Here is a 15012-nt window from a genome sequence, read left to right as displayed (position 1 = left end):
AGGAAATATCACACAGAATTAAATAAATACATAAAAGAGAATATTTTCCAATATCTACAAGGAAATTTTGGAGGAGATGACTGATGCCAAATATTTTTTTACACTTGATGTGTCAGCAGGGTTTTGGCAGGTGCCACTAGTAAAAAACAAGAACATATTTGTGCACATTCAACACCCTCTTTGGGAGATGCTGTTTTCTTAAACTGCCATATGGCTTGTATTCTGTATCCAAGGTGTTTTACAGGAAAATAAAACAATTTTTTATCATATACAGAGTGCTTAAGCCTAAACAGATGAGAGGAAAATAGTAAAATATCATGATTAAAGGCTCCAAGCAGCTTTGGAAATAACTAGATCTGCTACAAAGAAGTTAAACAAACAGTAAGTGCAATCTAAATGCCATATAATGAAAGTAACACTCTTGGAAGAGAAGTTTCAACAGCCCAACCCAACATACAGACAGTTTTCAGTATATACAAGCTGCCACTAACATGCTTGTCCTGACTAGCAGAAGATAGACAGGTGTCTCATGACAGTGAATTCTGGGAATAACATATGACTTAAAAACCTACTCAAGCAGCCAGGAAAACAGATATTTTTAAAGGGGTGCAGTTCTGGGTCAGCCCCACACCAAACATTCAGCATTCCAGTGCCTCTAAAGACACACTACCAGCAGAGTGCCCTCACTACGGGGGGTCTGTACTGGCCAGTGTCCAGAGCAGCTCTGTGCAGTGACCATCACTAAAAACTGCAACTGGGCTTCCTCCCAAGCTTCAGGGTATCAGATAGTTGCCTGAGGAAGAGCAGCACTACGATTTAGAGTCAAGCAAGATCAGTGTATTGCTGTTATAAGCTATACCCTGTCAAGTCATTCACCAAGAACACAAAGATTGGGATCCCTTAGCTTTCAAGCACTGTTTTGCAGTTGAACACAGAAATAGTCTGGAGCATGTCAGAGAACTGTGAAGGTCTTCAACCTAAACCAGCTTTTGTATAATCCAGCTGATTGAGTCCATGCTTTGTCTGGTTTCAGAGAGGTCAGAATGATGCAGAAGGCAGCTCTGGTGCACAGGGCTGGAAGGGCACATCCTGAGCCCTACTGAGGGTATCACCATGACCTTCCTCCCCTGGCAGATAGCACTGATCACAGGGAGCAATCATACCCCTGGATACCTGCTATCAGGAGCTGGAAAGCTATTCTGAGAAAGAAGAACTGCAACTGAGGTATGGGGGAGAGAGTCAGAGGTCTCATCTGAGGAGGTCTCTTATGTGTAAAACTGAATTCAGACAGCCACGTCCTGTGTCACAGCACAGTGCACTCCACCCAACAGCACAGTCACCAAGGGTTAGCTACACGTGCCACTTGGTAGGCTACCTGACATTTTGCATTATCTACATCTTGCCCATTGTTATTTTTTATAGTATCTGCAGAAAGAGGATGTCTGGCTACCTTGACTAACTCTTGCAGAAGTCAGTTTTCATCTTGGGCAGGACCTCACTTCACACAGCACTATCAGTGAACACCAAGGCTCTTCATGAGGGGAGTGACCCACTGGACTCCCAGCCAAAACACTCTGTCTGGCCATGGACATGTGCACCCAGACATGCCTCAGACACCAAGTAGCCCATGGCTCCTCTCAGCATGCCAAAAGAGACAAGGGTCCATTGTAGAGCACAGTGCCATAACATACAGAAAGATTCTTACAGCAGGAGAAAACCTGAGGTTTATCTTGGTAGAGAAAAGGCAAAAGCAAAAGGAGCTGACTGGTTAAAAGATGAGATAGTCAGAACACAATGACCTGCTGTTTAAGTCAAGACTGATAATGCAGAGGGAGAAGAAGTTAATCAAATACTGACACAACTATTCCATTTGAAAAAGTCAGACATTTCCTTTTATAAATAACTGGTATAAAACAATAGATAGTGGAGTGAAGGGACTGAAGAATATATTGTTTTCACCAAACAATGTTGTATTTGGGAGTAGAGAAACCAGTAATTATGATATTTTAGCAAAGTCTGGTTTTGGCAGCTTTTTCAGCATTCACATACAGAGTGAAATGTCAGTTCCAAATATCAAATTAACAGTAAATCTAGTTCTCCCATTTCTTCTGAGCTTCATTCCATTGACTTTCAAATCACTGAATGATTCAGAAAATCAGAGTGTTTCAGAAATAAAATATACTTGGTGGCATTTCAAGCCTAACATTATGCTCAGATGAGCATTGTACAATTCAGCAGATTGTTTAAGAGAAAGCAGCTACAAGGGTCAACAGACCTGACTCAGCTATGAAGTTACTGGAAAAATCCAAGTTGGTAGATTTTTAAAAATCTAAAAGGAACCACACATGATTGGGTTTCAAGATTTAAATGAATTTAACAAAATAAAAAGCAAAAGGCAAAACACCAAAACCAGTATCAAAAGGAAAGTAAGCAGAGAAATCAAAATCCCTTTCTAGTAATTTCAGTGCTTGCTTGATTGTGGGGATATGTCATCAGCATGTCAATAATGCTGGTGAAATTCCTCTAATTTTATGTGGAAAGCATATTGCATTAAATAGACTTTAATCTACAGATCCCTTGATTATTAAAACTCTCCACAATCAAAACAGGGTCAAAAGGCAAACAAATGAAATGAAATCCAGTGATTACAAAAATAAACAACTGAGCAGTAGATGGTAATTTTATGAAGCACATGCAGTAGTTCATATCACAAGGGTGGAAGGACTGGGGGAAAAATACTGTATTCAGAAAAAAATATATTTGTCTGAAAATGATCTCTTAATTTTTTGGCTACTCTTTCATCCACCACAATTGTGTGGTCTGTTTTTCAGAGAAAGAAGAAGCCAACTGAACTTCCTTTGGCCGCAGTTTTTTGTCTCAGGAGTGGAGTCAGGTTTCTCTTAAATAACTGAAGGCAAGATGGCTGTCTTATATTATATGTGTTGTTACCAAAGCTATTGTGGATGAAGAGCATACCCAAACCATTGCAGACTGTACCAAACCCAGAGAAATATGTTTCTTCCTTCACAAGAAGAAAAAAGTGTTTTCCATTGTATGACTGAGAAAACATCTGTTGCTAATCCATGCAGTTTTAAAAGACTGACTGGTAGCTGTGTTCCTCTGGAGATGGATTGATTTAGCAAGCAATAGATCAGTTCTAAGAAAAAAAAATCTTCATTGGTACCTCAGTGTCCTCCCTGCACCGACATGAACATACCAAGCCCAGGGAAGAGGGTGTACCAGACTCCAGAAAAAAAAATGATTCAAAGTTGAGCTGGAGGCATCCCTAATTATCCAAGAACACAATCTTGAGTCTACCTGAAAGACTCTTGGCTTTTTTCTTATCTTCTCATGGCATATTTAAACATTTCACTTGTAGAATACACATACAAAGTGGTGATAAGAAAAGGAAATAAAAGATGTCTGACAAGTATCCATGGATGACAAACACAGGGGAACACACAAAGCATGTAACCTTAAGATTTCAAACCTATGATAACTGTCAGCTGTCCTCACATTGTCTAAAAGCTGACATCTCTGGTATTTGAGTATCACTTCAGAGATCCTGTTTTAATCTCTGTGACTGCCTCAAGGAGAGTGCAGGATGAATTTTACAAGGCAAAGCAGGGTCAGGAGCAGTGTACATCAAGGCAGACACATCTCCGCACTCCTGAACCAGGAGTCTATCCACACAATATTTTGTAAAGGATATCAGGTGATGCTGTTTGATTATTACTAATGAGTAACAGGGAATGTATCTCTTTATATAATTTGACTTGAATCTTAGACCAATATCAGAATACTTTAGTTTCTGGAATTGTATAGCTTTTCAAACTTCTCCCCTTCCTCCCCCCCCCCCCCCCCCCCCCCAGCTTTTTTCCCCTGTTTTTCCTCCTTTTCTCTCCTAGCATTTTACTCCATCAGTCCCACAGTGCAGCATGGGATGAGGCATCTCCTGCTCACATTACATCACAGCTTTGATTCCCCATTTGATTATACTCTCAGCCTTCTCTGTGTGAAACACAGCAATGATGTTTGCTTCAGATTTTCAGCAGAATACATCAGTAAGCTCTGTTGGTCCTTACATAGATCCAGACTATGTTATGGGAAGGTTCTTCTCTCTGTGACTTAGCATTTTATTGCCCTCCAATACAGTATTTCTTACCCAGGTATCTGTAAAGGATGTGTCAGATTAAGTAAAGGTCTAAATGTTGAGATCTCACAAACTATGGTAAATAAACTGAAGGCAAATCAGTCATTCCTGGATATTTACTCTCATTCAGGGTTTAAATGAAAGGCCTTTGAACAAAGCAGCTCAGAAACTATAATTGTTTAATAAAACATCACAAGTGCAATTTTAAGTTGTGCCCTATGGACTTTGGTGCTCAAATCAAAATATCCTGGAATGGACATGAAAGGAGGTCACCCTCTGTCTAAAGAGGTTGCGTGACTCTTTTTTAGTCCTGTGGAAAGCTGGTACTCAAGACATGTGAATGTCAGTCCTGAAAATGGAGAGGATTGATTTTTTTTCCACTTGAGTAATCTTTATATCTATGAAAAGTAACATCTATGATTGTAGTTCTACGTCCTGTAAAGCTTAGTTGGGATGGAGGAGTGCTGATTCAAGACTTTGAAAAATTACTGTGAAATATTTGTTTCGTGCTCAGGTTTGCCCTGTCTCAACAAGTATGTTATAGAGGTGTTTGAAACTGGAGGGTGTTTCTGAGCAGGGGCAGATTTGGGACAGAAGTTGCTGACAAGAGTGTGACAGTGCAATAAACTGTGGGGTTTGAGAGAAAGGTCAAGAGAGGATTTAATGAATGGCTCCTGTGACCTCAAGAGCAGTGGGAGGGCAGAAGCCAGGACAGAAAGGGAATCTTGCTTCACTGTTGACTCTGAAGTCTCACAAGTCATCATTCTGACAGGAAAGTGTAAGACTTTACCCTTCTGCACGGTTACTTGCACTTAGACCTTCATTACCCTTTCTTTAATCATTTTCTGAAGTACTGCAAACCACAACAAATACTCTTTAACCATATACATGCAGAAGAAAGGAAGGATGGGTCTTTTCCAGGCACAATGTGAACAGCTCCAAGTCTGTTGGTAGTGTCTACTCCTCTAGCAATTCTAGAAGTGTTGGCAGAGGCTAAGTCACTTCTCATTGCATTTTTCAGAGAATTTCTGTACTGTTGTCCATGCAAAGAAAAAGTCTTGACATTGTTGAGTGGACAATTAGGAATATCAGAAAGATATTCCTGTTTTATACACCTACCTAAGGAAGGTAATTTCAGCACTTGCTTCTTCAGATGGTTGCACTGCATGTTGAAGATGGTAAGCTGAAAAATGTGGATCACAATATCCCACTTTTTAAAAAAGTTTAATTTGAAAAGGGTTGGTATTTTTTTGCAAAAGATATGACCTGAGAGTTGGACTCTATGATCCTTGTAGGTCCCTTCCAACTCAGAATATTTTGTCATTCTGTGATATTTTAAAATCAAAATGTCTGATTTCAATTCTAATACCTATGCTTAAGGAAATCAATTTTGGATAGAGTTCACTGTGTGATTTCTTCAAGAGCCAGAAAGAGGTTTTTGTTTTTTGTTTTCAATTGCAATTTCTAGTCAGCCCTTCACACTTCCAGAGGACTTCTAGATGGGGCAGGAAAAACCTTTGTACCAAACTTGAATTTCCCAAACTTTTCATTCCAAGGCAGGGGATTAATACTTACACTTCCTTCAGAAAAATGGGAGCACAGAGAAAGCTTAGTGTAGTCTGTGAACACAATAAAAATAAGAAAATTCAGTGGGACAGTGGTGTGCTGCAATTTAGTTAAAATGCCAAGAGGTAGGATTATTACACCTCTAAAACAGAGTTAAAATATTACTTTAAATTTCTTTCCAATAACATTATTAGAAAACAAAAATCTGATTTTCAGTAAAAATTCATGGCTTCTATTGCTTTTTATTTGGTAATTTTATTTTAGTTCATTTGTTATTACTTTAAAATCATTTATACTCATCATAATAATAGATATTATTATTGTAATTATTACTATTATTATTGTAATTATTATTCTCATTATTTTAAAAAGCTTAAGTAGTATCAGTACTTTCAATGTAATTTCATTGTCTGGGAAGGGAAAACTCAGATAAGTGCACACATTTATGTATGACATCATTTAAGCATGCAGACATTTTCAGAGAAGTCTATTATTTAGGGTATCACTTAAGTACTACCTTTCCATCAAGTTGTTTAATGCTAAATTTAGGCTGACAGTTTGCTCAGAAAAAAGAAAATCCTATTCCACTACCTTCCACAGAACACCGTCTTCTACAAAATTTCTATTTAGGTTTCATAGTAGTCTGAGAAAGTAAATATAGAAGAATGTAAAAATTATTTTGCCTGGGATATTGTAAAAAATCCCCAAACTATAATGAATACTTCAGAGAAGACAAACCTGTTCCTTTCAATTGCTTTTGCACATTAATCAGGGAATGCACTTTGAGAAATAGTCATTAACATACTAAATTATATTACTATTTTTTAATTTAGCAATGCAAGTTTCACAGTAAATGTTTGCTTCTGCTGGTGTGGTCCTGTTTTTTCATGGTTAGAACAGAGGTGTTTGCTGACTCTTACAGGAGTAACTTACACTGCATACAAGAGGGGAACTTCTGCTAGCAAAATCAGGGAGAGTTTTGCTATCAACCTCCATGGAAACAGTATTCAGATGTAATGACTTTCCTGGGATATGCTGTGGTCTGGTGGATTACATATGAGCCTACTATATTTTCTGCTTTGTAATCTAAAGATGCTTGTTTCTAAGGGGGTCTGGTTGTTTTAATTCTGCCTAAATGAGCTTTCAAAGGATTTTTATATTGTGAAACACTTCAGGTCTCAATCGCAGAAGTTAAAAAAAGTAGTCATTTTATACTGCTTCGGCATTTTCAAGGCATTCTGGTCTATTGAAGTTACAAAATGGACTTTTTTCAAAGTCATCCCAGATTTATTCTGGTTTCCCAGCAGCAACATTTTCCGTTATGAAAGTCTTTAACTCAGAGGTCCATGCTCTCTCCCCTCCACATTGCAGATCTACATTCCCTGCAATGGGAAAGTTCCCCCTCCATCTGGGTCTTGTGGTAACCCACGGGAGCCAATAAACCCCAGAGCCAAGCACAAGGGACCACAAGGAAACTTAGTCAGACACCTGTAGCCACAGTGGGGAACAGTGGCCTGCAGCACCCAAGCTACAGTGCTCTCCCAATCATCTGGATGTGCATGGATGTTTACAGGGATGGGCTGGGCAGTCAAATAGAGCAGAATGTTTTCACCTGGGAACATGAAAAACATGTTAACTGAAAACTGAAAAACCAAGCATTTACTTGTTTCAAACCATACATCTGTACGTGCCATGAACTTCCAGTTTCATGAAGGACTCTCCACCCAGTGAAAGATGCAGTTTGCAGCCCCTGACCCTTGTCCCAGTCTTGGATGGTATTTGTCCAAGAGGATGAATTGCTCTTCTGCCTGTTGTTATGGTCCCTCAGAAGGAACCTCATCCATCCTTGAGATGAAAACTCCAATTTTCCTGGCCTTAGACTAGTTCCTGGATTGCCTGAATTGCCAACATCATTTCACAAGCTCCTTTTAGGCTGAACAGTCACTTCTCTGGAAGATTTTATGGGGCAGCCCTCTTAATAGCATTGCACAGATCAGCCCTTTAGAACAAAAGATGAAAAATTTTGAAAATGTTTGGTTTAATACACTTATGTTAGCTAGGAGATTGTCATCTTTAAACAGAGAACTTCAGTGACATTTATTTATTAATTTTCCCTGAAAGTCCAGTTCTTTATAACCTGTTCCTTACTCCTTCAGCAGTTGTTTAATTCAGAATTCTGGAGTTTTGGTTCTCCTCTACATCCTGTTTGGGACACGCTGTTCCCAGGTGGGCAGAGTTTGCTAAGCCCCACAGCTGCACAGATGTAGGACATCAAAGCAGATGGCATTTGCAGCATATCCTAAATGCAATTATATTCTTCCTTGCCCATGGACAGTCAACACCTCCTAGGAGCAAACATATTTCCATACTGTAAATCCCTCATGGCATTTAAAGACACTTATAAACATATGGAATTCATAAATTATTCGAGAGCAGTCCAACGTCCTTCAATTTTTTTCCTGAAGCAAAATATTCTACAGAAATGCAAGTTATTATTATTATCATGTCATGCAGCCAATAACAGCTGGGAGTAGTGAAGAGATTACTGCCGCTTTCTCTTTGCACTGTACTGGCCTAATATGTGTTTAAAGTTTGCTGCACAATTACAGTTTAAAATAACCCATTGTGGAACAACATTTTTCTGTGAGCAAAGAGATGGAATTCAGAACATATTGAGCAGAAGTAAAAAAGCCCAGTGCTAATAATCCTAAAATTACTGAGCTAATTAAGTTAGGGCAAGCAAATCACATTCTCTAGATTTCCATTAGATTTAAAATAAGGGAGTCTGAAGAAAATGGATTCAGCTGTTACTGACTTATATATGTACACAATTTTCCATTGGAATGTCTGAGGCAAATTGTACTGCTACAAGCACAGGAACAGCTGGATGTATTTTGATGAAGCAATAATAAAGGTGGGGGGAAAGGTAGTTTCAGGGGGTAGTTTGATATAAAAAGGATTTTGTCTGAGATAGTTTTGCTATATTAGATTAATGCCTGACAAAGACAGTTTCAGCCAAAGACTCCCTCCCAGCTTTGATGGGCTTTGGATGAAACCATGCAGGAGGACTTAATACAAGTTTTACTCAATTCAGTTTTACTCCTGTTGCAGGTGTTACTGTTCCAGCTACAAATTGGTATCAAATAAATACTGAAGCACCTTAAGTATTTCTACCAGATGATGCTCATCTGGTCTCAGAACAAAGGCTCTGTGCTCCTGATTGACGACTATTTGGTGAGTTTTCAATACATTGTGATTCCCTTGACCTGCAGCTTTCTGCAACCACTGAAAGTTTGTTCTGCTGCTGTACTTGGACCATAGGGCCAAAGGTCCCTTCCGTGGTGAAAACTGTAATGTCAGAGGGGGTTTCTGTCTGGGCTTTGTGCATAAGCCTGTAAACCAAACAGATCTTTGTTGCACAGGTTTAGGGCTGTGAGAGCAGCATGCTGAAAACATGTTAGAGGAGAGGTGAGACAGGGCCAGAGGACACCAGTGGAGCAGAGTTCACATTTCTGCAAGACACAGAGCTCTTCCAGTTCTCTCTGTTCCAGAAGGTGGAGTAGTCCCAGGATAGCCTTGCACTGGCTTTTCTTCACTCCCTGTCTCAGCAGCCGCTTCCTCCACAGAGTTTCTCCAGCCAGAGTAGAGAATAGGAACATTGTTTTGATCAAGGATAATCTTATCTTCTTTCTGGAATGCTGTTTCAGCTAGAAACTGATTCAGAAATAAGAGTAGTTGAGAGAGTTCAGGGATTCCTATTTAGGTGAAAGATGAGATGTTGATCTATTCGAGCCAACTAGAAACACTGTGGAACAGAAGCTTTTTTTTTCTTTTTTTCCCCCCGTTTTTAATTTCTTATAAACTATCTACTTTGAATAACAGTTAAAATAACTCACCCTGTTATAACACAATAATAATACTGTCTGGCAGACCCGCCTTTGCTTTGCAAGGCCCTGATTAAATGCAATTAGACACAGACAATTGGGAAACCACCTTGGACTCATTAGCATTATTAACAATACTGGCCACTACTAAGTGGGCAAGAAAATCATGGTCCCTGTCTCAGAGAAGGCAGCAGAGCTGTTTGGCTTCATTTGGCATTGTAGAGAGTATTACTCAGTTCCTGTCCAGGTGCCATGCTTCCAGCAGCTCTCTCATTCTGCAAAAAGCTGATCCACATCCCAGATGACAGTATGTAAAGCTGTATGGATGAAGAATTTATTTGAGCTATGTGTGGTTCTGAACATTACCATCAAGACCAATTATTATCAATACCAAAATCTAACTGCTGTTGTAATATGGTGGCCTTTCCCTCTCTTCTTTGTGGGATTGCTCCCAAAACACATCCCCAAAGTGTTCCAGTAACATCTAGACCCAAATTGAATTATCTTCTGTGGACTCAACCTTACTTCTATGTGATTGCTTAACCCCCAAAAGGTCCCTTTACATTCTGCCTGCCCCACTCCTGTGCATCATGCAGAGCACCACCCCAGTGCCTGCCACAAGGAGCCTGACTTGAGTCACAACATCAGCATCTCTCAGAATGATACAGGTAGGGATTAGAGATAAGGATGCAGAGTCTGAGCAGGAATTTCTGACTTTCCACCTTTATTATTGTTCCAAATCTAGCTCCAAAGTTCACTAAGCCTCTGGAGCCCTTGCAAAGTTCATTGCAGAGGGAAGAGAAGGTCCCTTTCTTGCTTGTGTGTGTACTTGGAGTGGGCTTGAGAGCAAAAACTATTCCCTGGGGCAGCAAGTTCACAATGCTTTTCATAAGATACCACATGCTTCATCTTTGATGGTTGTCCAATATCAAAGTCCTTATGTCTCTCTCACGTGACTTGGGCTTGTGGAGAGAGCACACATCTTGTGGGTCAACAACTGGTTGCACAGCAGGTGTTGACAGTAGGGATTTGCTTTTTACAACCATGTGACAGTCAAGGAACACTATAATCACACATGGGATCCACCTGACACAGCTTAATCAACAAAACAGGGCTGAAGGGAAGCCACCTCAAACATATGCTCATAAATAAGGAGGTGTCTTCTGGACAGCATTACTAGGAAAGCTCTCATGTCTGTTCTGGAGAATTAGCCTGACTGGGTGCCTCTCTGGAGGGCACTGACTCATTGCACTAATGCAAGCAGCGTGGGGAACAAACAGGAGGAATGGGAGATCTGTGTGCAGGGCTGTAATATCACTGGGATCACAGATCTGGGTGGAACAGTCCCATCACAGCTGCACTGCTGTGGATGGCTGCTGGTTCTCTAGGAATGACAGGCTTGCCCAGGTGGGGCAAGGAGGGGCAGATACCCTTTGTGTGAGAGAAGTAGGAGCATATGGACCTTGACCTGAGGCTGGACACTGAGATAGCTGGGAGCTTGTGGGTCAGGATTACAAGGCAGACCAGCACTGGCTGCATCGCAATGGGTGCCTGCTACCAATGTCCTGATCAGGAAGAAATAACAATAACAAAACACAAGACACACAAAATGAGATACAGAAAATCTGTTTAAACAAAGGAAAACCTGCTTAACCATGAGCATAGCTGAACACTGGCTCAGGTTTCCCAGAGAGGTGATGGAGTCTACAATCCTGAAGATATTCAAACCTGACTGGGTGTTACCTTGAGCCACCTGCTGCAGATGGTTCTGCTTGAAGCACAGGGTTGGTGCCTTCCAGCCTCAGCTATTTCATCATACTGTGATTCATCACACAGCTGAACCTAAAGGTATCAGGAAAACTTTGGCTTCCTGCACAGAGGACTGCAGTCCTGGCTACAACCTCATCTTTCAGGATCTTGTCCCTCATGACTGAGACACTGGAAGAAAAGGGATTCAAATGCAGAAGAATCTTTCTGCTCTCTTCAGATCACTCATGGCTTCATGTCAACACCTCTGAGGGCTATGATCTGCTTTCACATTAAAGCCCAGTGTTCCATCTGCAATGGAGAAATGGCAGGCACCACGAAGGGGAGGCACTGTGTGAGGTTCAATTTTTCTGTGAAATTTACCTACAAACCAGATCTGAAAATCTGGGTAAGGTGGAGGCAGGAGGAATTCACAGCTGGAAGGAGGAAGGGAGAAAGAGATGATGAGTTTTATTTTAAACATATGTACTAATCATGGCAAAAAAGAGAAATAAGGGTGGGAAACTGCAGCTGGGAGGGGGAGGGCAGGCAGAGGTGCTGATGATTATTGTAGATGTATTTATTGAATCATTGCTCCAAGCAGGGAACCAGGGTGGGAATATGCAGCTGGAAGGTGGAGGGCAAGGGGAAAGCAGCAATTTTATATTCAATGTTTGCAATGAGCATGGCTCAGAATGGGGACTAGGGGCACAGCCTTGCAGCTGGAGGTGGGAGTGCCACAAGAGAACACTGGTTCTTAAACCTGTCACATTAAAATATGCACATCTTGCCTCCAAGAAACCCTGGTGCAAAGACTTTGCAAAGCTTGTGGAACAGGAGAACTTTTATTTTAAAAGAGTGAGGGGGAAAGCTTGTTCACCTGCTGGGTTTTTGCTAAGCTCTTGCAGCTCTATTACAAAATTACTCCATAAACTTTTACAGCTGGCCCCATGCCAGCAAAATGTCATTATTAATACTGTTATGGAAAGTGCCAACAGAAGTGAAATACTCTTGGGGAGACACTGCAAAAGACATACAAAACTGCAGACTTTTGGAGAATCAGAAGAAGGGGAGGGGGAAGGGGGAGGGAAAATTGCCATATGGACCCTGTATGAACTAACTGAGCTTATACCAGAACAGAGGTCAGCCATCAAGACTGGTCAGTGCCAGCAGGTTTCCAGCTTGTAAATGCATCAACTCTGGTCAACAGAAGTAGCATGGGGATGTGATTAAGGTGGGAAAAGGAACTATTGTGTGGTTTAGATGGTTCACAGTGATAAGAATGAAAATGCAAAAAGCAAGCTATGGAGAGGACTGGTCCTGTATAGAATGTTTTCTTCTTTCAAAGCAGTTGTGGTAACAGCAGCTACACAGAAATCCATGGGGTCTGAATCTCAGCTGTGTCATCTCCTTCTCCCCTGGCCATGCTATAGACCTCAGGGTCTTTTGTCCTCTGGTCAATCTGCTGAAGAACTACTTTGATGACTACTACTACTTCCAGCTACCTGGTTGGAATCATAGATCATAGAATGGATTAGGTTGGAAGGGTCCTGAAAGATCATCTCTTTTTAGCCCCCCTGCCATGCACACTGACCCTTTCCACTAAACCAGGTTGCTCAAAGCTTCATCCATCCTGGCCTTAGACACTTCCAGGGATGGGTTATCCACAGCTTTTCTGAGCAACCTCTGATGAGCAGTGTCTTATCACCTTCACAGTAAAGAATTTCTTCCTAATTTCTAATTTAAACCAACTCTCTTTCAGCGTAAAGTCTTTCCCCCCTGTCCTGAAACTACATGTTCTTGTAGACAGCCTCTCTCCACCTTTCTTACAAGAAAAGAAAGCTCCCTTCAGGTACTAGAAGGTTACTCTGAAATCTCCTCTTCCCTAGGCTGAACAATCCAAATTCTTCTAGCTTTTCCTCAAAGGAGAGGTGCTCCATCCCTCCAGTCTTGCTCCCATCTTGGTGGCTCTCCTCTCCAACTGGTCGGTGTCCTTCCTGTGCTGGGGACCCCAGGGGTCAATGCAGCACTCAGGGTGGGGTACAAGACAGCAGAGCAGAAGGGCAGAATCCCCTCCCTCACTCTACTGCCTGTCCTGTTTTGGATGCAGCCCAGGACACAATTGCCTTTCTGAGGTGCAAGTGCACCTTGCTGGGTCATGTCCAGCCTCTCCTCCACCAGCACCCCCAGTCCTTCTCAGCAGGGCTGCCCTGGATCTGTTCATCTCCAGCCTGTGTTGATACCACAGCCCAAACCCCAACCCAGGTGCAGCACTTCTTGCTTGGTCTTATTAAACCTCATGAGACTCCTATGGACCCACTTCTAGAGGTTGTCCAAGTCCCTCTGGATGACATCCTCTCCTTCAGGTGTGGCAACCACCCCACTCAGCTTGGTGTCATCTGCACATTTGCTGAGGCTGCACTCAGTCCCTTCATCTACATAATTAATGAACATATTGAATAGCACCAGTACCAGTACAGATTCCTGAGTGTTAGCACTTCTCTCTAATATCCATTGGGACTGGAAGCCATAGACCACTACTCTCTGGAACCATCTAACCATTTCCTCATCCATCTAGCAGTCCACCCATCAAATCCATCTCTCTCCAATTTAGAGAGAAGGACGTTCTGGGGGATCATGTCAAAGACCTTACACAAGTCCAGATGGATGGCATCCATAGCCATCCTCTTGTCCACTGATGTACTCACCCCATCATAGAAGGCAGTAGTTTGGTCAGGCAGGAGTTGCCCTTGGTGTCCTGAATCACCTCCTTGTTCTCTGTGTGCCTTAGATCAGCTTCCAGGAGGATCTGTCCCATTATTTTCACAAGTACAGAGGTGAGACAGACAGGTTGGTAGTTCCCAGGATCCTCTATTTTATTCTTCTTAAAGATGAGTGTAATGTTTCCCTTTTTCCAGTCACCTGGACTTCACTTGACTGGAATGGGAGTGTGACAACTCTGCCAAAAGTTTCAGAGTTGCAAAGAAAAAATGGATAAGACTTTTTGTAAAAGTCATATAGACTTAAATTTAGATTCATACACAGGATCTGGAGTCACAGTCATGACATTCAGAAGTGTGTGTCATCCACCTCTTGAGTTTGGACACAAAATAAGAAACTGGCATCATGTGTCAACTGGACATCAATCTACTGTCTCAAGAATGGACACAAACTGGAGATTTAGAACTGGATGAGGGAAAATAATTGTCAGACTTGGAATAATCTGACCTGAAGTTAGTCTGATACTCAGAACAGTTTATAAGTAATGGAAAAATCAGATCTATAAAAGCTCATACATTCACTCAGGCCTGCAGTTAACCTGGTTTCAATTCCTCCCTGGATAATCTGAGGGAAGCTGACTGTCAGTCAAAGATGTCACATTAAAGCATATGTTTTTAGTTCTTTTCAATACTGAAAATTGTCATGTTCTCATCCACAGGTTGTTGGGCTATTCTCTGCTTTAACTGCTTTCCTGAACAGGATTGCTTTATTGAATCAGGGCCACAGAAAACATCTGTCTCTGTAGCACAAGGGATGATCTTCACAAAGCTCATCATCAGGAAGTCCTTCATAAATAAAGCACTAAACCAACATTTTTAATTTACTTTTTTTTTTTTTGCTATCAATTAGAGAATGAAATTAAATAAATGAAATAAAACAACA

This window comes from Erithacus rubecula (assembly GCF_903797595.1).
Source record: "Erithacus rubecula genome assembly, chromosome: 3".
Taxonomy (NCBI): domain Eukaryota; kingdom Metazoa; phylum Chordata; class Aves; order Passeriformes; family Muscicapidae; genus Erithacus; species Erithacus rubecula.
Note: the sequence above shows the minus strand (reverse complement) of the source record.